Source organism: Excalfactoria chinensis, chromosome 1 (genome assembly GCF_039878825.1).
Source record: "Excalfactoria chinensis isolate bCotChi1 chromosome 1, bCotChi1.hap2, whole genome shotgun sequence".
Lineage (NCBI taxonomy): Eukaryota > Metazoa > Chordata > Aves > Galliformes > Phasianidae > Excalfactoria > Excalfactoria chinensis.
In genome coordinates, this window is record NC_092825.1 from 82,816,148 (window position 1) to 82,841,642 (window position 25,495).

General features: G+C 39.3%; 1 long non-coding RNA gene across 1 annotated transcript; it reads left to right on the top strand.

Moving 5' to 3' along the window:
- The first annotated feature begins 6,218 nt into the window (after positions 1–6,218).
- On the top strand, positions 6,219–24,093 carry LOC140247325 (uncharacterized). Its single transcript, XR_011902636.1, has 3 exons — positions 6,219–6,264; positions 22,795–22,876; positions 23,919–24,093. It is a non-coding gene; the product is annotated as an uncharacterized lncRNA (long non-coding RNA).
- Positions 24,094–25,495: the final 1,402 nt, after the last annotated feature.

Here is a 25,495-nt window from a genome sequence, read left to right on the forward strand (position 1 = left end):
AGGAAATGAGGTTTGTACAGATATTTGATTATGAAATCAAATTATTTCTCTACTGTTTTCAGTTTCGGCAGCTAATGGATGGTAACAGTGAAAAAGGGCTGGGTTTACATGAATTAAAGGCATTCATTCCTGCATATGCTTTAATGTATAATGGAAGTAGAGTATTTTCAACTATGACATGAGCCTATGAGATTTTTTTTTCTCTTTAAAGCAATAGAGACAAAAGCCTTAAAATCTTGAGGAACTGTTAAACGTAGGATTATGCATGAATGCCATAAGTTATTCTTTCTTATGTTCACAAATGGTTACAAAGAGATGATTTGATGAGTAAGATCTCTACTTGAGGCAACAGGAAACACCAGCTACAAGTTAAATAAAGGCATGGGTAAATAAATTGCTAGCTGAATTTCCCTGAAACACAGAAATAGAATGCCAAAAGCACAGAAGTCCAATAATGATTTGTGATCTCTGGTGCCAGAGAAAATCAGTCAAAGAGTTGTCTTCTGACTGAAGAGAAAGAATGGTTCCTGTTCTGTTTCAGAGGAAGTCAAAAGGCAACCAGTAAATCAGCACTTTCTTCAGTATCCAGATGTGCTTATAATTTCCATCTGACATCACCATAGAGAGCTTTTCCTCCACCATCGTTAGGGTTTTGGAAGGAGCAATATAAAGTGGCAACTAGAGTTCACTGGTTCCTTATCCTCATACTTTCAGCTGTCTTACTACCAGCATCTTTGCTTTCATTCCTTTCAAGTCACTCTTCCCTATTAGGTGTCTAAATCTATTAATTTGAGAAACACTTGATTACTCTAAATACATTCTCATTTATCTAAATGTCTAAGCACTGCAGGGAATCAAAAAACCACACATAATTTATTCTTCCTTCAGCTTAGCACTTAGCAACATTGCAAATCTTTGCTATTTATGTTTCTGAAGGCTATGTTAGTACATGCAGATAGTCCAGGAAAACCCTCTGGTCGGAGATGGTAACTTCTCTATTCAACTCCTGGAGTGGCTCTCAGAAATCTAAATATTAAGGGTTTTGTTTGTTTTTATTTTGTCTCAAACCATGTTTTTCTGTACAAACACCACTGCAGTAGCCACAGGGGTGATAGTCACTTGTTACTGGAAACAGAAGAAATGTAAAGATGAGCAGAAATAAGGTGTCCAAAAGAGCTCCATGTTGTGCAGCATCCTGAGAACCTACACATAGTACAAATAACCTGTAATGGATTTCAATACATAACCAAAAAAAGAATGCATATCCCTATTTGTTATTGTTCCTTGAATGTATTGGTACCATGCCTACTCATTCACTATGTCTATGTCTGTAGTTCCTATTAGTATAACCTTCCTCTTTTTCACTATCCCACCTTCTGTACATTTTCTGTACAAGCAGATTCTATTCAGTCTTTTCACTTGTGTTTGCTCCTCTTGTGTGGACAATTCTAAGAGAAAGTTTTTGTTATAAAGCAGTGGTTCAAAGTTACGTTACTGGAAGATTGGCAGAAAAAAAGTAATGAAAGCTACAAAAAAATATGATCAAATGTGCATTTAGGCTTACCTATAAACCATGTGTCAATACCTTAGTGACTATAAAAGAGGGCTTATTTATGTCTAGCTTTATGACAGCTCCTTTGTTTATACAATTTTATAATTTGTTTTGCTAGAGTCTAATCAAAAATGTGTGCATGTGTCTGTGTTGTGTTTTGTTGTTTTTTTTTTTTAATATCTGTGTCAGTGAAATGCGTTTGGAAAAGTTAAGATACTCAGCTTATTTGCAATAAACATTCCTATAGGCTTAAAGCCTCCAGGGATGTTGTGTAGCCTCTCTCCTTGGAGATCATAGGATCATCATAGGATCATAGAATTGTCTGGGTTGAAAAGGACCACAATGCGCATCCAGTTTCAACCCCCCTTCTGTGCGCAGGATTGCCAACCACCAGACCAGGCTGCCCAGAGCCACATCCAGCCTGGCCTGGAATGCCTCCAGGGATGGGAAAACCCTCTGGGCACCCTGTTCAAGTGCATCACCACCCTCTGTGTGAAAAACCTCTTCCTAACATACAACTTAAACCTCCCCTGTCCTAGCTTAAAAACATTCCCCCCTGCCCCACCTCTACCCACCCTTGCAAACAGCCATTGCCCCTCCTGTTCATACTCTCCGTTCGAGTACTGGAAGGCCAACATGAGGTCCCCATGGAACTCTTTCCCCTCCAAGCTCTTCAAAAGAAAACTAGATATGGTACCCAGCAGCCTGCTCTGGTGTCCTTGCTTGAGCAGAGCATCAGATCTGAGGTCCCTTCCAACCTCAGTCATTCCGTGAAACTAAAGGAGTTAGAGCACAAATGACCCTGAATGTCTGTTAATCACTGGTGGAAACAGAGAGGAATACAATTTTAGAGAATGAAATGTGCTTTTATAATCGGGTGGAAAAGAAAAAGAAAAGGGAAAAGAAAAAGAAAAAGAAAAAGAAAAAGAAAGAAAAGAAAAAAGAAAAAAAAATAAAGAAAAGAAGCATTCTGTGCCTTTATCACACCTCCATACCCTTGGTTCATTTGCTTTCCTGATTTATTTACAAATGCGGTTCTGAGTATTTAAGAAGTGTGACTATACGGTTTGTGGTTTGTCTTGTTGTGTTTTTAGTTTTATTGGTTATTTAGTTTTTTGTTGTTGTTTTTTTCACAAACCTTTTACTAACATTAATTGACTCAACTCTATACAACACTGTCACCAAGATATTTTCTACGTAAAAACTTCTTCTTATAAGATCTTCCTGGGTTGCAAGACTCAACTGCTTTGCTAGAATTAAGGGAGTATATAAGATGAGTATTTTAATCAAGAAATAGAAGGAAGGAAAATTTTGATCCTTTTTTTGCCAGTTTCAAAAATCAGGCATTCAGAATACAAACTGTTAGAAGCATAGAGATGAATAAGTGCTTTTTCCAACTGTAGCAGGACAAGGAAATACATCCAAACTGATGGGAATAGGTTCTGTGTGATACCACTGTCCATGAGAAGGACCAAAACAAATATTACTGTAGTGTTTTTCTTCATTTATTCTGCCAAGTTAGTAACTTGTCTTAGGGGTCTTCAGCCTTAGCTGTGAACAGTTTCCAACACATGAAACAAGATCACCCCAATTGCTTACAAGGAGTGTTTAAGAAGTTTCAATGCATCTGAGGAGTTTTAGGTGTTATTGTTAGTATCTCGTTTCCTTGTTTATGCAATATAGTTAGCAACACTTTCCTTTGGCCACCCTTTAGGCAGCTTCTCTGTGTAGAAAATAAACTCTTTCCAGTAGACAGTCTCTTGCTGTATGTTTAGTGATGTCTAGCACAATAGTTCTCTCATCTGCTCTAGAAAGCCTCTGAGAGCTATGGCTGTCCAACAGGAGTAGAGAGGAACTCTTCTTATACCTCTGTGTTTTCTGATATGAAAGTGAGAATATTTCACCCGGAGCTGCAGAAGATCAAAACTCCAATAGTATATTTCTTCTGAGGGAAGAAAAATCTGCACATATTTCATCCTGGGGTTTGTGGGCCTGGGCAAAGGATTGCATTTTTTAAAAATAAAAGCTTAGTAAAAAATGGTCTGGTCTCCACAAACAGTAATACTAGAAGGTGTAGTAATTATTGAGACTGACAGCTGAAATGGCTCACTCATTCTTGCAGCATAGGCCCACAATGTTATGAGCTATCCCCAAAAACAGATCTTTTACATAATAATGGAATCTAACACTGTTCTACAACAGTCTGTCACAAATTCCAGCAGAAAGCTGTCTGCAGCTCCCTGATATTTTACACTGCTTGGTGAAAGCAATTCCCTTGAAGAGCAAAGGAAAAAGAAAATGAGCAGTGGGTCCCACAACTCATCTCAAGTTTCCTTTGGTGACTTTCTTCCATCTCTTTTTCACGAGGTCTTTGACAAGCAGCAGCAGTTATAAGATTTTCATTTCCTGGAACACTTCTTGCCAGGCTAAACTAAAAGCTATTTTTTTTCTTTTCTTTTTTTTTTTTTTTTTTTTTTTTATGATAGATGCAGCACATGACTGGAGACATTCATGACCTAATTTTCCCAAACTGTATATCGAGCCTTGTATACTTTCTGATATTCAGTAGGGAGTTCTTCTCTTCAGGACGGTGCATGTTAGTCTTCCTATGGTAGAACTAGAAGGCAAAGTATAATTCAAGGGGAAATTTTAACATAGTCCTCAAGCAGTAAGAGACTGTTGAGTGTTAGTGAACAGGTTTCTATGTCTTCAGTAAATAACGTCCAAATTGAAACAAAGAGACAGTCACTTGCTAAGGTTTAGGCAGTAGTACAGGTCAGAAATTGGAAACCGTGGGAAAAGGTCATATGAATCCACACATATTAGTGAAGTAAGTATAATTAGACTGAGACTAATAATTTCATATAATGCTGACTGACCCTCCTTGTCTTCAGTAATCTTTCATCACCTGTGGACCAAGTGGACATCTGACAAGTACCACAGTATCCCAACAGTTTGACTGTGCTATGTCAAAATGTCCCCCAGTCAGAGCTGTTCATCAGATCATTGGGTGGCAGCAATGACATTTCAGTAGATGTGTTTAATTATGTGGGTGAAGGAGGCCCATCATCAATAGTGCTGACATTTCTAAGAGCTATCATCTCAGGATAAGCCAGCTCTAAAACTAAGCTTTTTCCCATCCTTCTCCATCTACCCTGACAAATAAAGCTGCATGAGTCAGATTTTTAAATGCTGGTAGTACCTAAACAGAAGGACACAGCACAGAGAAACCCGTATGAGAACCCATAAGCATCCAGTTCAGATTGAAGCACTTGGTTCCTTGGCGGGCCTGGTTGTTTCATTCAACATGTGGCTTTAGCTGTGCATGCACACTCCAGCACTGCTTCATCCAGAGAGCAAAAAGATTCCCTCCTGTGAGGCTGATAACTAACTGAGCATCTCTCCATCACAGCAGGGCCCTGCCCACCCCAGTATGTCTGTCAGCCTGCTTATGGGGGAAGACAAACACTGCTAACTGATTCGCTTTACGACTTTCCTGGTTACTCTTGGGTACCTATGAAGGGCACAAAGCAGGACAAAAAAGCTCAAAACTTAGGCCCATTTTTCTCATTCACTGCTTCTTCTACAAGAGCTTTTGCTGACAGCTGAATTTTCATTTTGTGCCTAGCGGGCCGTCCACTCAACTTTTGAACCTGTATTTTGAAAAATGTCAATTTAACATTTCATCTGAGAGAGATTTAAGTAGAATGGTCTGTTGTTTAAAAAAAAAAGAAAAAAATACAAAACCCTCTATATCATCTTCTGCCACATTTTCCCCAAGACAGCAAGTAATTTTTAATGTTTAAAATAATTTCTTAATACATTGAATAATTTTACAAAAGCCATGGTTTTGCTTTTAAAAATAGCCTACATTATATTTGTTTTGCTCACTGTAGCACACAGTTCCACATAAAGGAATTGTTCTTCTCTGTTAAAGCTCTTCCCATAGGGTAAATCTTTTAAGGACTATACCCTTAAAGCAGAAGGCATATTTATGGTCATGCAAAAACAAAAAGGCTCTTCTACAACATTCCCAAGGCAGCTCTTCTGAGGTGAACCACTGCTAGTACGTTTTTCTAAATACAACCTTACCGATTTGCTGCAGTCTAGAAAATGATTTTGCTTTTATTTATTTGGAAGAAGATGAAGAAAGTTACATTAAACCGCTGAGCCTGACACATGATCACCTACCTAAGGTGCTTCTCAACCTCCTCTGTGACACTGATGCAGTCATACCTCTTTTCAAGGGAGGCTGAAACCACAGCAGCAAGACTACATGAAAACAAGCATGTGACTGTGAATACACACTGCAGGGTTATGCAAGCACATATGTATCTACCCAAGAATAATGAAAATGCACTCAGCGTAACTTCTCTACAGCCATTTGTCTTTCTTTTGTTGTTTCTGTCCAATCTGACTTTATGCCAAATTCAACCAACACCTTTCAACTATTTTTAATTGCTCTTTTTCAGCCTAAAAAGTTAGGTGGAAATAACTACTTGTTTTCAGTCTTACAACATCCATCTCCATGTTATGAGTACATTTATAAATGCTTTTTATATCACCCTTGTCATTGGTAATTTCTTTTTTTTTTTCTTTCCCCCAGAACCACAACTAACTGGCTGAGGTATGAAAATTGCTGAAGGGCATTTTCTATCACTCTTTGGGCAGCTGCACACGAAATTGATGGAAAATTACCTTTCCAAGGTGAGGTGAGTTTAATTGCTAATTTGATGAAAGGGGCAAAATACTTAAGACACTTTGGCCTTGGAGAGCTTGGAAGGATCTTGTAGGAGGATGAGAAATTTTCTGACAAACCTCTTCGTAACAGAATTTCCTACAGCTTGTTCAGCGCGTGATCACCTTTGAAAGGCGAACAGAAATGACCAATTCAGAAATGTATGAAAATAAACACTTTTTAAAAATTACAAATTAGAAACAAGAATCATAATAGTGAGGATGTTCTACGCGTGAAGATTTTGGTATAGTGTGTTTTGACCAGGTGAGAGGTGCCTGAGCAACATGGTTTGATGTGAGACCATTTAAACAGTGCTGAGTGAGAAGCTTAGCTAGTCAGGAAGGAAAGAAAGAAATTTGAGAGTTTGGGTACTTGAGAACAAGAGGAAAGCTGCACAGACTGAGCATATCATAGTATGTCCATTAGGTCTGTCAGGTTTCTGAAGACACTTTACCTCTGTGCTTTTCTCCTACTTTCTCAGATCCTGACACAGAAGGGCCTTTTTGTATGTTATATATGGAGTTGGAGGTCTAACTGCTTTGTCTTCCCAGTGTCTTCTTTATTTAATCCTCCAGAGGTTACTTCTGAATTTAAATCTATCTCCAAGCTTCCTTTCTTTTCCCAATATTTGTTGCTTTATTGTTTATCTTTCAGGCATTTTGAGCAACATCTCCTCCCATTCCACATTCTCTTGCATCACTTCCTAACTGTATATAGAGTACAGGACCTGTGGATAGAAATCTGTTTTTTTTTAGTCCACCTCTACATCTTTCTTTCCATTTTCTACTTGGCTACATCTGGCAAGTTGATCGAGATTCAATCTACAGCAAACCTTTATCAACAAAAATAATTATCAGAACAGTTGCTGTCTGGAAGACAAAAAAATGTCCCGTCTGTACTTCGTCCTATTCTGCTGTATCTATCCACTGATATATGCAGTGCTGGCTTGTAAAAGTAGGTACTATGTTCACACAGAGCATCTGTCTTTATCTCACTGACTCATGACATACCATGAGCATCTGTCTTATGGATATTACAACTTCACTGTTAGCTCCTCTCATCCCATCTTTTATTTTGGGTAATGATGGGTTTTGCGAATGCAAACCATTTGCCACTGACTTTGTTTTTTTATTAGCAGTGACTTATGTTTCCAGTCCATCCCTTAAATTTTAGGACAGCACAACATTTATCATAGTGACTCAATGATTTAAATCACTGTTGACACTGTCACTTTGGCATCATTATAAATACCTTGGTTCCACAGGATTCAGCCTGTGTGATGAACTCCAATAAATTTCTTCCTTAATATTGTCAGAGCTTGAAATGAAGATGCGTGCAATAAGGAAAAGACAGAATTGTTAAGGTGTCATACTTATCTCTTTGAAATAAATGGTGAGTTTTTTTAATCTTTGCCATCATGAGTGATAAATGTTTCTGCAGTTGCTTATTATCACTGTTAGGAAGCTTTCCTGTGTTCTCCCTTTGGCTGTGTAGAGTTATTAGGATAGGCCAATGAGAAGTATTTTGTATTTTGATGTACAGATTTAAAACCAGTGGCATATAAATCAGTATTTGCCCTTTCCTCAATATCCTCAGCATCTGCAAGAGTAGAGGAAGATTCTCATTGAAACCAATACCATTTCTTATTATACTGACAGGGAATATCGTTCTTAAAGAAGGAACAAATTATACCTAAAATTCCTTTGAGGATTTTTTGCTATTTTTACTCTCTAGAACAGTTTTAGGTGGCCTCGGTGTAATCAAGAATCAGATTTGGAGAAATACAGTGTTGATAAAAAGAAATATTGTTTTTCATTTTTGCTGTAGATTTTTGTGTCTTTTCATACAGTGTTTTAGGGCATGTGAAGAACTTTTAGTAGAAATCAATGAACATTAGTAACGATGAAGTAATATAAGAAGCTGCATTTCACAGAATCATTTTTACAAGCAAGATATCAATGTGTTGCCTTATAGGATTCACAACACGGGGCAGTGCTAGGGAAGAAAGAACCTATAAAACATGTAACCTCACTCGTCTCACATAATCTGCACAGAAATCTAAATGCGGACCACTGACAGCTTTAAAATGGAGCACAATATCTTTAGCAGTCTCACAGAACTGAGGGAAATGTCACATCTAAACCGAAACCATAAAAAAGGAGGAAATAAAGCACAAAAAAAAGCTGGGGATTTGCTGACTATTTTAATAGCTGGGTAGAGAAGATGGGAACCAGGCAGTATTTTCTATCAGTTTAAAGGAGTAGAGTCACACTAAAAGACAAGGGCTCTGTTGAGAGCTGCCATGAGATAGGGAGCACTAGGCACCCAGTACTACCAGTGCTGGTACTGGAGACATCTGCCCTCTGCACAGAGTATGCTCCCATCTCTTATATTCTGGCTCCAGAGGCAGGCTGCCATATGCCTGGCCTTACCAAAGCTTTCCTTAGTAAAGGAACTTGTGGCTCAAGGTTTCCTCAGTCAGACATAAAGCCTACCATTTGCATTTTTGTTTAAGACAAGATATATTAGCCAGAACCTGCACTACAGAACCTGAAAACTCATTGTCTATATGAGTTAAGAATCAAAGATAAGAATAAAATCTATACTCTTTGCTTTTGCTATCTATGTGCCAGTAAGCCAAGCCCTGAAAGTTGGCACAGCATCAAGACTTCTGCAGGAAATATCTTTGTGTATTAATATGGGTAACAGATGAAACAGTAAAAAGTTGCAATTAGGAATGTATAATCATATGGGATTTTGTATCAGTAAAACATCCTACAGAAGGCTTCTGCTATGTAAGGTCACCAAGGTCATGGCACCACAGGCGTCTTCCAGCTCAGTTCCTACTTGCTTCAACAGTTCTTGTTTGAGTCTGGAGAAAATTGTGGCTTCCATCATGTCTCCCCTCAACTTGAGCAGTATTTCTGCAGCAGTCATGGCAGACAGACGTAGTAGTGCTTAGCATAGACAAGGTACATTAGTACTTTGCTATATTGTGAAGAAATATTTCGTTGCAAGTCCATAAAGTATTCTGCTAAATCGTTCCATTATGTAAACTCCTTAGAAAAAAAAACACAAACATACATCAAAACATGACATTAAAATAAATACCAAGTGTAGCTTAAAAAAGAAAAAGAGGAGGAGAAGGGAAATTAAATGTTACTGACTTTATTGAATGTCTCTTTTCAAATATCTTGCATAAGCAGACATGTCATTTTAATCAGATAAAACCCACCAGGGAATGTAGTAATTATTTGTATTACTTCTTGACAGCTATAAAAAGCTAAAATGTTACTGTGCAAATCCTGCCTGAACTATTTAAACAATTGAGAAATGTGATTTAACAGCTAAAACAAACTTGATTCATTCTGGTCTCTCATCTACATGTGTGGGATGAACTCAGCTGGCTTTTTGTACAGGGAATAGAAATTAACTGCACAATGTCCTCACCTAGCGTAGTTAAAACCTGATAGCAAATAAATCCCACAGAAGACCTTGCATTACCGTGGTGTAAACAGCAGGTTACAGACATTTCTATACCAAGGCCCCCTTAAGCACAGGCAGTCCTGAAGCCTCAGTGGACTTCAGGCAGCATGGTTTTTGCCTTGGAAATTCCCAGAGAGCTGTAGCAACCAGGCCCTGCCACTGCTGCTGTGAATGAGGTGGCCTTGTATGGACTGAGGACATGAGGAAGAGCAGGGATGATGTTTTGCAGTACTATTAGCATTATCAGGCCTATTTCAAGATAACTGCATGAGAAAGAACAAGGCAAGAGGAGTGTAAAGCTGCACACTGGAAATGGTGGTAGGCACAGGGTCAGACTGCAGGAGGGCATTGCTGGCTCCCCTACAGAGTCGGGCTGGGAGAGGCCCCATACTGTAACTGCCAGTGTTCAGACACCGAGTGAGATTCTATGGAAGGGGAAAGCAAAAGATTTAATCTAATCCAGCCCTGGGGAAAGCCCTAGGCAAGCCATTACTCACAGGAAACACTTACATTACCTTTTTTTTCCTTAAGCACTAACCTTCCTTACACCTTTGATACTTGAGAATTACAGAAGTACCAGGAAAGGTGGTGATTTCTGACAGCATAATCTGTGTAGCTGGCATAAGCACAAATGCTATCATCAGAACTGGTTCTGCTGATATGCTGCATTGTTAAGAAAATGCCATCATGTAGATCATATTAAAGACTTTTTCCCCTCTTTATTCATATTCATAGTCTCTGCTGCTTTCTTCCATGCTTGCTCTTTAAAACAATTTGGAGAGCTGCTTCCCACTTTTGCCTTTTTGACTCATCCCAAAACCTTCAAAAAACAGATCATCTGAGAAAAGTCCAAATATCTTAAAAAATGAAACAGAAAATGAGCTTCACTACAAGAAGTGAGATTAATAAAGCCTAGTTATCTGAGGATTTGTCTTGTTTGCCCTTGAGCTTTTTTCTTGCACCAATAATGTTCCACCCATTTGCTTCATCAATAATAATTTTGCTTCCATCCAGAGAGGTGGTGAATGCCCCGTCCCTGGATACACTCAAGATCAGGCTGGACCAGGCTCTGAGCAACCCGATCTAGCTGCAGATGTCCCTGTATGTTGCAGGAGAATTGAACCAGATGACCTTTAAGGGTTGCTTAAACATGCAAACATTTCTATAATTCTTTGTTTTTATGACTGCGTTTCCTCCATGTCTCTTACATGATTGCCTTCACACAAGAAAAAATCTGCAATCATTTGCTAACTGGATACCTGAGTGTAGGAACCTTGCTGTCTGGATATGTGGCTCCATTTCAATTTCTATGCTAGACAGCACATGTATCTTATTTCAGCTATTTCTTCATCCTCACTGGGATTAGAAATGTACCCTTAACAAACATCAGAAATGTGATTCCACTGTTTCTAATGACTTCCTTGTCACTTCACTGGCTTCTGATGACTACAAAATCAAAAGAATCAGGAAATACCTGCAAAACAGACATCTTGCAACCTGTCAGCTCTGGCACCCCAAGCATTCTCTCCTTCCTACACTCCTTTCTTTGCTGTCACATCTCTACCTGCAAGCAGCTCTGCTACTGCTGAACTGAAGGCCTAAAACTCAGATCACATCATCTAAATTTTGTAGCAGCAAGAAAGAGAAGTCACTGCAGACAAGGATACCACTCTACCCATGCCCTAGTTTGTTTTAGGGAAAAGCAGTAGTTGTTTTGTTATTTTTTTCCACTTTTCTTACTACATAGTGTCTGATCCAGCATTGTATTTCAGTGTAATTCCCTGTAATTGGGCTTAAAATATGCTCACTGAAGGCACTTAAGGAATCATACAGAAGATAAGAAGCAGCTATGGACTGTTTCAAAGCAAATTAAGCAGAAAGCCCAATGAAACACCAATTTTCCCAGCGACTAATACAGGACTAGTCACGTGAAAGAGCAGCAGCTTGGCTGGGGAGGTATAGCTGCTAGTAAGTGCTCCTGCTTGCCTGGAGAAGCATGATGGGCGGGTGTCTGGCAGGGGCTGAGATGAGGAGTACTGGAGCTGTTTGACCTATCTGTAGAAAACTGACTTGTTTTTTCTTTCTTTCTATTTTTCTTTTTCTTTCTTTCTTTCTTTCTTTCTTTCTTTCTTTCTTTCTTTCTTTCTTTCTTTCTTTCTTTCTTTCTTTCTTTCTTTCTTTCTTTCTTTCTTTCTTTCTTTCTTTCTTTCTTTCTTTCTTTCTTCCTTCCTTCCTTCCTTCCTTCCTTCCTTCCTTCCTTCCTTCCTTCCTTCCTTCCTTCCTTCCTTCCTTCCTTCCTTCCTTCCTTCCTTCCTTCCTTCCTTCCTTCCTTCCTTCCTTCCTTCCTTCCTTCCTTCCTTCCTTCCTTCCTTCCTTCCTTCCTTCCTTCCTTCCTTCCTTCCTTCCTTTCTTTCTTTCTTTCTTTCTTTCTTTTTTTCTTTTTTTTTTTTTTCTGTTGGCAAACTTATCTTTAAATATTTTTCAGTTCCTGCTGTCGGTCAATTAAATGCAACAGAAACAAATTCTGTGTCAAGTTCTGTCAGTGCAGCACACTGAACTTGGCCTATTTTTGAAGCTTTCTTCATTTTTTCATTTCCTGGCCTCTAGCTGGATGCTTGCAACTCTGACATCTCCTTACCCACCCTCCACCACCTTCATATGTCCTATCTCTTTCCTGTAAATGTTCTGGTACGTTTGCTCCTTCTAATGACTTGCTTTTCTCCTTTGAACAACTTCTTCCTCGTGTTGGTTTCCTGGTGTTCTTATCATTTATTGATAGGTAGTTAATTATCACCAGGCAATAGATCTTGCTCAACTCCCTGAAAGCAGCAGCTGACATTTCCTGTGCCTTTCTACCAGTGATCTTTCACGGCCACAGATATTCTTTGCAACAGATAATATACAAACATGCATTTAATCACACTGAGTGAATCCAGGATCCATCCTTGTCTTTGGTTAAATTTCTGCCTATCTGCAAAAAGTTCTGAGTTGTTTCCAGGCTTGTCTCTATTTATGAAACAATTGATTTCAGGCACCAGTTCTCCTCTACAGACAAAATGTTTCACCATACCATCAAATTACTGATCACAGTTTAGTTTTGCTGCATGCTTACAACCACTCATCAAAATTATCTATTGTCCTTGCCTGGAGACATCAACATCAAACCCCCTTGCTTTTCTCTTTTAATATTCCACAGTGAATATATTGTACTTCTACCTCTTCTGTCTTTTCTCTACGTGGGAACTCTTGAAGCATGTAAACCTGAAGCTCTGCACGTAGCCCAGGCTAAATGCACTGCAGTTGGAGCCTAGAGAGGGAGTGAGCAAACTTGTGTCATTTTAAGACTGTCATGCAGCCCTATAGCTGTGAGGCATTCTTCACATTTCTGCTGTCTCTGCTTTCTGGCCACAATTTTCCTCATCATGCAACATCTCTTAAAGTTTTGGAGGGTTGCTCTGGACCTCACCTTTAAGCAGAGCTCTCTGATGCACCAGTAAGAGCTAGCTCTCCTTGGGCTGGCTGACTGCTCTGGACAGACATACACTCGATTTGAGCAACTCTATACAGAGCCACATTTGGTGAGGCAGTTTGTTTCTTAGTAGAGGAAGATGAATGCAATTTCCCAACCTGTCCTCACTGCCTATGCCACACACACAAGTCACATACCACGAAGATATCGTTGCTGCTGCTAAGACTTATTTGGATCAATTATCTGTCTTTCCTTTAGCAGAGGTCTTTTCTCTGCTATCAAAATTCAGGATAGGATGTCTAGGTGACAGATTCCAAAATGGCAGAAATTGAGTAGCTTCCAAAGCTGGACACAAGCCACTGTCAAAATATATTTTGCAGTTAAAGATGATTAAGATCAATTTATGGATCCTACTGTGAGCAAGTGGAACAAGATCGGAATATTGATGCTTTTTCATAAAGCTGTGCCCAAGTTTGGCTGCTGTTCCACAGTTGCTCTCTGTGATGGAAGAGCTTATCAAACCAAATCTAAGGTCATCAGGAGAAATGCCATTCCTCTGATATTAGCTGGGACAGTCACAGTGGTTTTTAAACAAGGAGAAAGTTCTCTGAGTGAATCAACTGATAACAGATAGGACATTACTCACAGTTTTACACTTGGCAATTGAACTGGTTTTTCATACACTGTATATTTGACTCACTTGTCTTTGCTTCTGTCCTGACTAAATTCAGAGCACAGGACATATTTTTAGATAAGAACTCATCCCGTGACTTTGCTGCACTGTCCTTCCAATTCAAGACTGATCTTACCAGGGGAAGAACATATACTGCTTCTGACTCATGACCTTATGCCTGCTACACTGCAAAAGTAGTGGTGGATGTACATTTATGCCTGTAAATGAATGAGTAGAGCCTGGTTAATTCTAAGAATATGTTGTTGAGCCTTAATGATGTAGATTTTGTTTTTAAACATATTTCTCTCCTGTTCTTGCTCTGTTAGAGCGTTGATATGACACAGCTCCATCACTTGGGATCACTCTTCACTGCTCAGCACTTGCTATATGCATTTGTAATTGCAACAGCTAGGTAAGAAATACTACTATATGAGTCAAGCCCCGTATATTGCTCTCACTACAGGTGGATGAGGCTATCACTTAACAACCTATTAAGGCTATCCTATGACTCACTCCTGTGATAAGTTTGTCCCCACACTGGTTCTCACTCTTCAAATTATTGAGGAGGAGCTTTTAAAGGCTGCCCAGCTTCTCTCTGCCACGTGTGTTTGTGTCAGTTCATATCCATTCTGCAGCCATGTTGCTCTGCCACCACCAGCATCTTCCTTATCTATGCTCAGCACTGATATCTTAACCTGTTATGACTCTCTTACTGCTTTCAGTCAAAAACCTGCCACCGCCTCCTCATGTCCTTCAGGTCTCTCTTAAAATCTTTAGTGTACTATAATGGACAGCAGAAAATATTACTTATCCATCTACTAGATAGGTGCTTTGAGGCTACAGGCAGCACATTCATCTTCCCTCACCACCTAGAATCATTTTCTGAGTTCTGCTAAAGCCATGAAGAAGTGTGATAATTTGTATTCAGAAAAGTCTCTTTTAGACATGAGTAAGAGAATGGTGGAAATGAATTATGCTCCTCAGCACTGTCTGTTGATTGTTATGGTTACGGCTAACTTAAGCGAAGTACATAGCTTTTGAGGTTTGAAGCAGCACCTGTTACAACTCATCTTCAGCTCAGTGCTTTGTCTATGTTCTGCACACCCAGATTTGTTTTTAGGGGCTCTCTCAGGAGCATGCACCCCACTCGTCTTTCTTTTTAAACCTGCTGAAGTCAAGGGAGTTGGTTTAGAGGAGAGAGCCATGCGGTGCTTTCCAGTTGATATGCCTATGAACCAGGAATTAGATCCATCTCTGCTACCTGGGCAGAGGGGCTCCGAGGCTAAAAGTAGGCACTCTGGCATGGTTGCTACAATGAAGCTGTGCTGGCCTCTGGACCAGCTACTGTCTATCAGCTTGGTGGAAGCAGGACATGTATTACTTGGTGTATGGGAACTGCTGAATCACAGCCTGAACCTCTGATTGACCATCTGAGGCAAGCACTGAGTCAACTGTGGTAGCACAGGCGAAGGCAGTTCAGCTGTGAGACCAGAAGGGATAGAGCCTGGCTGCACCTCCCCTAGACCACATTTAAGGGCTGACTGCCACTGGGGAAGGATCTCTTTATGGAGATCGCTTTTCTTGGAGTTTTCTTTATGAGTCTACACAGGTAAGCATTTTTCATCTATTTTCTCTTATCCTTTTCTAACCTGGTAATCTCTCTAGCTATACAACCTGTAGATACAGATCTAACCACACCGCTCTATTTTTTGTTGATTATACACTTAGCAATTAGCTATATAAGCAAGCAGGGTCATTTCATACACTGCTTAGAAAAAAAAATCATGCCCTAAATCAAACATAGCTAAGGGGAAATGAGCTTATGTAGACCAGGGAGAATACAGTAATCTATTCCACACATACAAAAGGATAAGCACAAAACTAAGTGAAGCAAAGAGGACTTGCAACTTTCTGATACCCAGTTGTTACTCCAGGTCACTCTGCCCAACACAGAACAGTTAAGTGGTAAATACCCTGCAGGTTTTCCTGCTGTTGTTGTGTGTTATTTGACTCCACATCAGTGCATCTGGTCAACCATAAGTTTAAAGCAAGCACGATTTATTGGTTTGTCTCTTAAGATCGAAGGATGCTGACCTCATTGGTCAAAGAAGAGAACAAAATTAATTCATGCCTTAGCTCCAGATGAAGGGATAAAAATAATTTGAGTAGCTTGTCAAGAATTCTGTTGCAACATTTTATACATCTTATGCATTTCTTCCACAAACCAAAGGACAATTTTGTAGCCAGAGAAAGAAAACTTTTGCAAAATGAAGACCACTTAGGAAAAAACATTTTAAGGCCGTAAAAAACAATAATTTGATGTCCTGTTCTTCATTAAACAATAGGAAGATCTCGAAGTTGATAGAAAGAATTTTTTCTGTTATGTATTTTTCCAATTAGGGCACGTGTAGTATCTGACTTGTGGTCAGGAGATTTCTGGACAAAACCAAACTCTTTCATTTGACAGGAATTGTCAACAGGCAACAAACAATATGGTTTGATCAATAATAGAAATATATAAATGCAGGGACATATACAAACCTAATCTATAAATATGTGCACACATTTATCTCTGAAATCCAGAATAAATCCCATCTGAAGGTTTGTAATTTATTTTTACAGAGGGAATGAATCACAAAAAGTAAGCTCATGCGTAGAATATGATATTTGCAAAGAACATGAAAGCTGCAATCCTTATCTAGCTAAACAGCTACAGATGTACTTAAATGCCACATGGAATGGAATCTTCTATAAGGATCAGGATAGACGTAAAAGTTTTTTGCCCACTTTTGTAATTACATGTGGAGTTTTCTCACAAAAAAAGAAAAGGTAAATGCATATCAGCAAAATAACAGTGAATAAATGACTTTAAAATTCAGTTCCAATTTTCCATATGCTCCACCGCAAAGCATCTTTCCATTTAAAATCTTTCTATCTCCATCACTAATTTTAATGCAGTATTCACAATGCTGAACTGGGTTTCACAAAGCTCTGTTCTTCTCAATCTCAGATACTACCAAGCTTTTGCTATTTAAACCCATCACTAGTTTGTACTTAGACTTGTGGAGGTGGAATCCTGTTTCCACAATTTCAGAACAGTTCATCTTTTCAGATTCTCCTTTCCTGATCCTACTGCTCTTCTTCTTTCATAAGTATCGCTGTCACCACTTAATTCACTGTCCAAAGTACTTGCATGGCACTACAGGCACATGGCCATCTGAGTGGTTTTAAAGATCAGTTCTTTCTCCTAGACAATGCTATTCAACCATGTGAAATGGAGACCTGAGAAGGAGATAACAAAATATCTTTAGGACCTTTCAGATTTCAAAATCTGAGGAAAAGGATTACTTAGGCTGTGCCTCATTTCACGTGACTGTGCCAAGTCAAAGTGGGCTCTATGCACATTTTCACCTAATAATCATGATCCTGAAACACTGTCATCACACTCATTGAAAGATGGAGGATGTGCATGATCTGGCCAACAAATCAGCATTGTGACTGATAAGCTGATCTTGCCTGCACATTTTTTTTTCACTATGCTTTTATCATACTTTCTGCTACAGGAAAAGCCATTTCGGTGATAAATCAGAACAAATAAAACTCTTTAGGGATGATTTAGGTATAACAAAATTCAGTCTTGTACTGATGCAGGAGGCATGCATAAGACAGTCCAGTATAGATCCCTTCAAACAAAGTGAGAGCAAGATTTATGCATCAAGTTTTGAGGGCTCCTGTCTTGAGATATTAAAGGATGATCTCCTCCACAGTTTAGAAATTACTTTTTTACATGACAGCAAGAGCTATCCCTGAAATTTCAATCTTCATTCCAAAATTGCCCTTACTGAGTGTATACAGCATACTGGAAAAAGTTATGAATATATTTGAAATCCAAGTTGCAGATGAAATACAAGATCCTATCTGTTCATAGCTATTAAAGTGAGCATCATAATGTTTTTCAGATGTAGATAACTATCTTTGATATCCTATAAGTAATTATATTCTGTCCACCTGGATTAAAATTAAATTGAATTAAAACAATACTTAATCTCCCCTAAGTTGTGAGACAGTATGTCTGAGTTCCAGCTAGGAGATTTTACATTTCTGCAGTAGAGGAACTAATTGCCATTGTCCCCAGTGCCTGCATAATCTGAAGTTAAAATATCTTTTTTCTCCTGTGTTTGCACCTTCTGGGTCCCAGAAGGAAATAATATTTCTTAACTTGAAAGAAGTCTTTCAAGTCCTACCATACTGATATTCTTCTCTTTCTCTTTTCCCTCACCCCCAGTTTTCAGCCAGAGACTTCTAAATATTTTATTATTTATCTGGAGTACTAAGACTTTTTAAAAGCTTGAGTGCTAACAAAATGGCTTTCTTTATGTACAGGAGGAGCTGCTGACTCCCCTGAGAGCAGAGGAGCCTTGCAGAGAGATATTGACAAATTGACGGACTGGGCAATCTCCAGCCACATGAAGTTCAGCAAGAGCAAGTGCCAGCTTCTGAATCTGAAATGGGGACAGTTCTGGCTATATGCACAGACTGGGGGATGAGAGCCTGGAGAGCTGCCCCACAGAAAGTGCCCTGGGGTTTTGGCTGATGGCAAAGTTAAATGTGAGCCAACAGCATGCCCTGGCAGCCCAAAGAGCAAGCCATACCCTGGAAAGGGTCAGCGGAATGATCAAGTTGTCAGAAGTATGCTTTCCCCCTTACGAGAACCAATGTCCTTCCATATCACAGCTGTAAGATTAGTTGCCCTTTCTTCAGTTATTGCATGTGGGATATCCCTGTGTTTATGTTGTCCATGCCTAATTACATAGATCTTTTCCTCTTAAGTGAGGATCCAATTACAACTTTCCATGTATGCCAACTGCTCTCACCCCTTGGCAAGTTTGACAGAAGGAAAACATTGCTAAAAACATACCTAGGTCACCAGGAAATGTTCTATCCAAGACCAGAAGCCAGATTTATGCCTCTTGAAGATGTAGAGATCATGCTGATGTGTATATACCATCGCTTCACTCGTTCTGCCTGATCAAAGTTAAGATAAAGTGCAAATAATTTTGTTCTCTTTCAATTAATGATTTCATATGTGGTTGGGTAGTTCCAGTCTGAAGTTTTCTCTTTCAAAGGAGGATAACCTAGAGAGCTCTGATTTGGTTGCAAATGTTTCCAAATGAACAGAAAATAGATTTTTGGCCACATGAATAATGTGCTTTTGTCCCAGAAGACTTTGCTTTGGCATTTTGTTGACAGAAACTTCCCTATGTAGTTTTGAGACTGATGGTTTTTGTATTATACTACCAAGATAAGAGCTGTCTTTCTGTCAGTCATTTTTCTGCTATCCTAGTGCCTCTGTGAGAGCACAGGTTGTTTTTTTTTCCCTTCTATTGCAAATTGCTGAACCTTAAAATATTAATTGCATATACGCTACTGATCACTTCCATAGATGGAGCCTGAGGCAAAATACACAGATGAAATAATACGGAACTTCCTATGACATTTTCTGGCTAATGCTACCCATGAAACTACAAATCAAATCACCAGGGCCAGCTGCTCATTTTATATGTGCCCTTCCAATCAGACCAGATATTAAAGTCTCCTTCCACCAAAGTTTTCTCAGTTCAGACAATTTCCATAGAGCAGCGATATTCGGATTCTAATAACATTTTATTCCACATTGGTTTCTAACAATCTAAGTACAAGAAATTTCTGTATTTTTTTTTTCTGCTGCTCAACCAACTCTATGTTTTTGTTCACCGGGCTTTGTTTGCTAGGTATGCATCCTTAGGAGGTGGTGTAGGGACTTCTGCAAGTGTGGCACAGGCTCAAGCAGTTCTTTTGTGTGCTACACCCTTAGGTGATTCCTGTAGAATTGATGCAGGAAGCTCTGGCAGAATTTAAAAAGTAAAGAAACATGGATTCAGGAACAAACAAAATAATGCTTATCTCTAGTAGACTTCAGTGTCTGAAACTTCTCCTCATTTGTAATGAAATAGTTCTCCTTAAGAACATTCCAAACAACAGGTAGGGAAACCTAGAGCTAATATCTGACCTGTCAGCACTTCTTAGCAAACTCAAGTCTCAGCCAGCCCAATATTGAATAGGGCTAAATCTTACACTTAAGACATCTTACCTTGCCAGGAGCTAGCCTATTATCTTGAAATATAATATTCAGTTATTCACCTTACATAATAGTGGGTCTATAACAGGTAGTAAGGGACCTAAGTCTTTAGATATGTGTGGTTTTTTTTTTCTAATTCCATATATTAATCATCAATTTTGATGGCATGAAGGCTCACTGGCAGGAAAAATGTCTTAATCTTTCCATAGCAGTGAACTGCGTTGGTATCTCACTGTTCCCATGAAAATAATATTCACTGAGAGTAAAGGTCTTTATGAAATGTTTATTGAGAAAGCATATATTCTACCTGTAATTTCTGAAGTAAAATGAGTAGGCTGGTTAAAAGCATTTTGAAAATAAATATGAAAAGTTAACCTCATATGCCACATCTGAGCTGTTCGTTCCTGTGTTATTCCAGTTGAGATAATTTATAAAACAAGTATTTGCAATGAGAGAATGCAGCATGATATGAACTCATGTGAATGCATTGTAACAGTCAAGTATTTAATCACTTTTCAATTCTTATTAAACGAAAACATTTTCCAGTATTGTCTGAACTGTGCTCACTGTAGTCAGTGGGTGTTCAACTCCTTTACACAAGAGAATTGAGTTCACCACCCTGCATAATGAAGACTTAACCGTATTTTAAACTATAACTCAGCAGGTGATTGAATATTATCTGCTTTACAGAAAAAAAAATACAAGTAAAATGAGCTCTTCAGCTGTAAATAATTCTGTCATAAAGGAGAACACTAATGTTTTCCTTGGGTAACAATCTCAGCTCTGCTGCACGGTGCACTGGTTCTCCCTAGTCTGCTCTTGATATCATATCATCAGCTACTCCAAAAAGGGAATGTTAGCAGGGCCTTTGCAAAAGCTCTCTTCACTAAAATGAACATGGAAAGTCACGTGAAGAGTTTGGAGTAGGACATTCCCTGACTGCATTTTCTTCTCCCTAGCACAATGAATGATGACAAAGGAAGATGTCATCTACAAATAGTTCTTCCTTCCTTCTCTTCCCCGGTCTCCCAAAACTAGTCTCTGTGGTATGATAGACCTGGAAATGTTCTCACTGGCTTTTGCAGACTTCCGTTCATATTTATAGTACAAAACTAAGATTTAAAATCATGTTTTCTTTTCAGAATATCCCAAATGTAGGAACAAGCTTTGGACATCAAAATAATCCCTTTCTCCATAGGTATTCAGATCAATCATTAGAATGCCAGCAGGTTCTGACAGATGCCACCATGCCAGATTTCTCTCCCTCGATATTACTTTCATGATCACACATATTTTCATTTGGGTCACTGCTGTATTTGAGTTTTCAATAGTGTGTAGTCCAGCAACCTCATTTTGAATGTTAATTTCCTGAAAGTGATTGAAAACCGTATTTTTAATCTGTGGCAGGTGCTTGGCTATGACGGGATCCTTTTATTGTTGTTGCCATTGGCATACAATGTGCGATCCAGGAAAATGTCTTGTTCCCATGGCTATCAGCCCAGCACTGGCTTTGTTAGCTAACTAGCTTCACCTAGCCAGATTCTGAATGTTTGCAATCATTTGCTTGTGTTGCTACGTATTGCCTCTCATCATTTTGTAAAGCAGCTCTTCAGCAATGTTAGCTTCCTCTTGTCTGCACTTTGGTCTGTATGCAGCCCACTCTGTGGAGTGTTATGTCCCAGTGATACTTCCCCAGAACCTTTCAAGAAGTTCATCAAATAACATGGGAAATCTCTTTGCTGTATTTTATAAGAAGCACAGTATGCAGCTGTCCCAGGCAGGGGTAATAGTTCTGTTTTAGAGAGTTGAATTAGTTAGTTTTTCATAGCATGTTGACAACTTTTCAGCAGGATGCCGGAGTCTTTGTACCACTGAGTAGTACAGATGTGCCCCATGGAGTTCAATGTGATTTCATCACAAGATAAAGCTTGGATTAAGGCACCTCAATCGCTAAAATACAACCACAGTGATCACTGAGATGAAAGAAGACTCTGTTTAAACACACTTTATAAACGCTCTCCTTGTCTGTTAGAAATTTTGAGTCTTTTTCTTATAGGTGAGGGGTGAAAAAGTACATGCTTAGCATCTTTCTCTTCTTTTTCTGGACCATCTCTCTTTCCATCTTCTCAAGATTTCTTACTTATTTCTAATAGACAGCTGCAATTAAAGCCCTTTAAAATAATCTGTTTTCTTGCTAGTTGACTGTAAGCATCAGAACTTCTCGTTTTTGTTCCAAAGGACATGCAGTTTTTCAGTCTGAGTATTTTTGATATTTTGATCCCTGCAATTTTTAAAGCAAGAGAGAGAGGAGGAAGGGAAGCTGAGTTTTAACAGTAGACAACTTGATCCTGCACAAGAGACTCTACTGAGTCCAACACAGTTATAAATATATAGGCAAAGTGTTATTGTTTGGTGATGATGTCTTTGGACGCTGTTTAAAAAAAAAAAAAAAAGACACATATTCAAAGACATACTTCAGGCTTTCCCCAGATTTGAGATTCCTACAGTTGGAGACAACTTTTGAGAACATTCCCCTCCTATAGAAGGAGAACAGTGCTGCAGAACAGCCACTGATTTGATCCTGAGCTGTGCTTTTCCAGAGTAACCAGCCAGTCATAGTCTTGTGTGCCTTCTCTGCCTTCTCTGTGCTAGCACAAGGAATACTTTGCGGTCAGTTGCCACATTGCCTTCTGGGAGGGCTTTATATTCTAAGACAACAGAATTATCTAACAATAGGATTTCTTTGTCATCCTTTCAGATTTGCTATCCAGAGTGAAAGAGTGATGATTGTAAAAGAGATATCAGAATCTACCTCTCTTCTTCCACATCTGCTTTATCAGGTATGTGAAATGGCTTCTTTATGCAGGTTAGTCTGTGTTTAAAGGCAAGAAACTCCAACAAGTAAAACACCTTAACTCATGTTTGGGTTCATGGTGTAGGCCCACCAACCTCCAGCTTTTCAAGACTGCCACAGAAGTCTGTACGTTCTTGAAATGATTCTTGCTCTGAAGCACAAAAGTCTCTGGTGTGTATTTAATGTGCAAATAACCAGTGTGATAGGAACCTGATCACCAATGTGGAGTAACTGTCCAAAAAGAATGGGTTATTATTTTCCTGTATGAATGTATTGATCTGACATAGTAGAGAGCCATGGAAAAGGTCGACAAGCACCACACCATAAATCTTGATGAGCTCCTGTATGCACACACTCATAAAGCAAAATGTGAACCATTATCTTAGAAGAGTCTGCAGAACATGTAAGGAAGATGAAAGCTCTTTATGGAGACCAGAGCCTAGAGGAGGTAAGGAGAGGAAAAGGGAAAAGGGAAAAGAGCTTCTGAAGGGGATGGAAATGGAAATGCTGAGTCGTGGCTTGAACCAGTGACTGAGCACCTGGTAGGAAGGCAGGGCCAACCCAAGAGTGCTTTGGTGAAAACAAAGCACCTGAGTGACTGGAAGGCTTGGATCCAGGATCCACCCCTTCCCAGTGTTCATTTAAGGGTTGGCAATGGAGGCAAGGGTATCTCATCTGAGAATCCCTGCCTACCTGAGAGTCTTACAGGCCTTCTGAAGTTAAGTAGCTTCTTTCCCTTATTTCTACACCCACTGCTGTTGCATTTGTGCATATCTTCACTTGCTGTGGTCTGAGATCTTGCTGTTCTGCTGTCATTGTTGTGCTTTCCATCATGATACAAATGCCATGGGATAAATGATTTGAACTAATGGTACTAGTCTTACTGGCTCAATTGTAGGAGTTAGTGGCAGCTTAACCCACTCAGAATCCCACTACTATATTCAAAAGATGAAGTAGAACAAAACTTTTACTTGATAAAAGCCTTTGCACGTTATTTAGATTATGTATACTATGCTCTTGCTTTGTAGTTTTAAGATCTATAGCCAAGGAGACTACGGAGCTACATTTGTAAAGACAATAGAAGGATTTCCTTCCATTGGCTTGGAGACCTTATAGAAGCCTATGAGCTGGATGTGAAAAACATGAGAGGACCAACTGTGTACAAAGATTTCTGTAACCTTGTGCTCAGTGACATACTGCAAAACAAGCCACTAGAGAGCTATGTGTATGCCTGATGCAGTCTTCCATTGCAGCAGGTCTGATTCATTTTTCTGTCCTTTCACCTCTGGTGCCTCCAACTTGTCTGAATATGCATCACCACAGCCACTTCTGGACTGTAAGTATTACTTATGTCCATTGGACAGTAACAGCACTGATTTCTGTAGCAATGGTCTGTTCCAGCCAAGCTGTGCTGTATATTAAAGACCTCTAGAATTATATACTATGAATAAAACAAATAAGAATAGGCAGGAAAGCAGATCTGGAAAAGACTACATATCCTCAGCAATTGGCAATCCTGAAAATTGAATTTTTCTGCATTTTTTAAGGTTTCTTTAGAGCTTAAAATACCCTTATGCAAATAAAATAATTATCCAGAAGACTAGATCATTGTTAAGTTGTAGCTAGTGTAACTGTAGCTAAGCAAGGCCTTGAGCTAGATTTTTAGTTTGAACTTTCTCAAATGGAATTTTATGCTTTTCTTGTAAAGAAATTCCACTTGTGTGTCTGAGCACAGAAGAGGTGGGAAACTGCCTAACTTCTCTGCAGTTTGGAGTTTGGCTAAATGTGTTTGTGACCTGCAGATGATCACTATCTCTTGCAGCATCTTAATGATGCGACTCACTAAGCTCAGCCACTTTCCTCTAAATTTTCCTCACTTGCTTCCTCTTAGCTTATTTTCACCTCATTCAATAACTATTAACATAATGCTGTTGTTAGAAGCCAGTAGGGGCTCATTGCTACTCTCCTACAGCCACTCTCTACCCTGATATAGTCACTTGTCTGCATAAATTGTTCTTGTTAAGAAAAAGCAATTTTCAGAATGCAGAGGTTTTAACAGGCAGGTTTGTCGTTGGTGTAAATGAGCTTAGCTCTGAGCCATGGAGTTTTTCCAGTAGTGACTGACTTACCCTACACGTGGGCATGTTGGGATTAGAAAGGCTGCAAAGCAATTATTCTGTATTTCCTTTTACCTTTGCACGCAGCATCTTCAGAGCTGCCACCCCCTCAAACATCTGGGCACACACTTGCAAGAAATCAACCTTGTCTAGCTGTGCCTGCTTACTTTCAGGGGCTCAGACTCAGCCTTGCCTCTCAGGAGTGGCTCTTCTTGCAGCAGCCTGAGGGGCTCTGCTGGGTCACAATAAGAGTTTCACTTGGTATCAAGTGCCTTTTGGAGCTATGGACGCTTAAACCACTTCAGCAGTTGACTAATGAATGATTCATTTTTGATTCATTTTTAGGCATGATAACTCAGGCGGCACTGCAACAAAACCCACATTGAGGTGTCTCTGCTGCTTTTAATTACTGTTTTAGGGAACCAATTCCCCTTGCAGGGCGGGGAAAGTAACCAACAATGTTAACCTCAGAAAAGTCCAAGTTTTGC